General features: G+C 39.5%; 1 pseudogene; it reads left to right on the forward strand.

Annotated features, from left to right (window-relative positions):
* The first annotated feature begins 2,307 nt into the window (after positions 1-2,307).
* On the forward strand, positions 2,308-2,407 carry LOC122150927 (annotated as a pseudogene).

Genomic DNA, 2,407 nt, shown 5'->3' on the forward strand with positions numbered 1-2,407 from the left:
GTTTTGGCATATTCGCAGTTGTCATCTAAAGAGGTTAGATTAATGCACAGGATGATTATAGAGTTTTCTCCTATGGCTGTGTCCCTCTCTCCACATGTAACATTATGAAGGAAAGGAATTGGTGACTCATGAACTCATCACATTTTTATTGAGCACATGTTGTGGCAGGCACTACATACAGTCCTAGGCTATAAAAATGAGTAGGGCAAAAACTGCTATTCTCCCCAAATTCAAGAGCAGTTAATGGTGATTGTTGAACATCATATAAATGTAATTAATGTCACTGAATGGTAGAGATTGTAGAAATGGCAAATGTTCTGTTCTATTTGTATATACTTACCATAATTAAAAAACAAAACAAGAAGGACTGTGAGAGGGCTTGGAAGGCAAAAAAAAAAAATAGAAAGTCTTCATCCCCCAGGTGTGCACAGTCTCCTGGATAGATAGACAAATGTAAACATAGCTGAACAATACAATGATAGTACTATTATAGAATAAGTATGACAGAGGATAAGGGTACAGCATGATGGTTAAGAACTAGATTGTCTGAGTCTACTGTGCCTCTTCCCACTGTCAGAGTTGATTCCAGCTCACAGTGACCCTATCGGACAGATTAGAACAGCCCCATAGGCTTTCTGAGGCTATAAACTCTGGTGGTGTAGTGCCTAAGGCATTTGACTGCTAGTCAGAAGGCTGGTGGTTCAAACCCACCAGCCACTCCTCAGAAGGAAGACTGGGCAATCTACTTCCATAGAGATACCACCTCAGAAACCCAAGGAGCGGTCACTATAAGTCAGAACAGACTTGATGGCAGTGAGCTTTTTTTTTTTTTTTTTTAAGTCTTCACGGAGGCAGACTCCCTCATCTTTCTCCCATGGAGCAGGTGGTAGGTTGGAACTGCCAACCTTTTGGTTAGAAACTGAATGCTTTAATCACTGCACCAACAGAGCTCCTTCTGTGCCTCTTATTGTTTACTTAATGCATTGCTTAACCTCTCTGGCCTTCAGTTTCCTAATCTGTAAATTGGGAGAATAATTGAACCTACTTTATGGAATTGTTGAGTGGACCAAATAAAGTAATAGGTGTAAAGTACTTAAAACAGTCTCAGTAAGTATTCACTGTTGTCATCTTGACAATGCACTGGCTCCCAGAGGCTCAGGAAAGCCCATGAAGTCACCTATGATTTCCCCTTAAGCGCAGGGGAAGAGGATGATTAGAGTCAAGGAAGTAACTTTTAAGCTGAGTCTAGAAGGGTGAGCTAGCCAGTCAGACAAGGGCAGCAATGGCATTGTGGGCAAACGAAACAGTATGTGTGAAGGTTCTGAAGCACATGTTAGAGCCAAGTGTTCTAGAACCACAGTTATCTGCATTTACTTGCAGGACAGATTGCATGTGGTTGAGTTTTGGAGATGTGACTGAAAAAGTAAAGAGTCTAGTACCCAAAGTAAAAAAGTCTAATGTGCTGTGCTCAAGGGAGTTTGTATTAATATTAGGTCAAATACCATCTGTCCCAAGTGATTCAACTCAAAAGACATAAGGCAAAAACAGCATTAAAAGGCAATTATAACAGAAAAGTCCAAAGGAAAAGCTGGAATAGGTATGTCTAGATGAGGGCTCACTTGATGTCTCAAAGACCAAATTTTCTCCATTCATCTTTCTCATTCTGCTTCATCTGTTGACAGTCAACTCTCAAATGATATTATGCCTTGTTAGAAAGATGACTGTCAGAGGCTTATGGGCCTAAGAACAATAGGAAAGAATGAGATGTTCTTCTATCGAAGTCCCAGCAAAATCTCGTTGGTTCTAATTGGGTCCCATGAGCCAATCATTCTGGTGAGTGGATTGCTATGCTCTGGTTGGTCAAGACCGAGATTTACATAATGAAGAATTAGTTCCACTTAGAAGTTCATAAACTTAGATTGTGAAGGATGGTCATCCATCAGAGGGAAATAGAGGTATAGATACCATAAAAAGGACATAAAATGCATGCTAAACCGTAATACCCATAGAAATTCAAGGCAACTTCTATTGTAGGGATTGAAGGACCATTGCTGGATTTTAAAATAGGAACTGATATGAGCAGGTTTGCATTTTAGAAAGGATGTCTCTGACCTGGTATGGAATATAGATTGGAGAGTTTTAGCTGGAGGCAAAGGATCATTTAAAAAGTATTTTACTAGTCCAGAATGATGAATGGTATATGAATTAAACCTTGGTATTGGGAAGGGCATGGTATGATAAATCAGAGATATCCATTTGGAGTCTAGAACCATGAAGATTTTGTACTTAACAAAAACCAGGGCATGCTTGCTTTGGCAGTACTGATACTAAAACTGGGATAAGACAGAGATTAGCAATGTTCCTGAGAAAGGATGAAATAGAAATTTGTGAAATGTGTCATATATTT

Source organism: Orycteropus afer, unplaced genomic scaffold, assembly GCF_000298275.1.
Source record: "Orycteropus afer afer isolate SDZICR_OR568_19922 unplaced genomic scaffold, OryAfe1.0 scaffold00262, whole genome shotgun sequence".
Taxonomy (NCBI): domain Eukaryota; kingdom Metazoa; phylum Chordata; class Mammalia; order Tubulidentata; family Orycteropodidae; genus Orycteropus; species Orycteropus afer.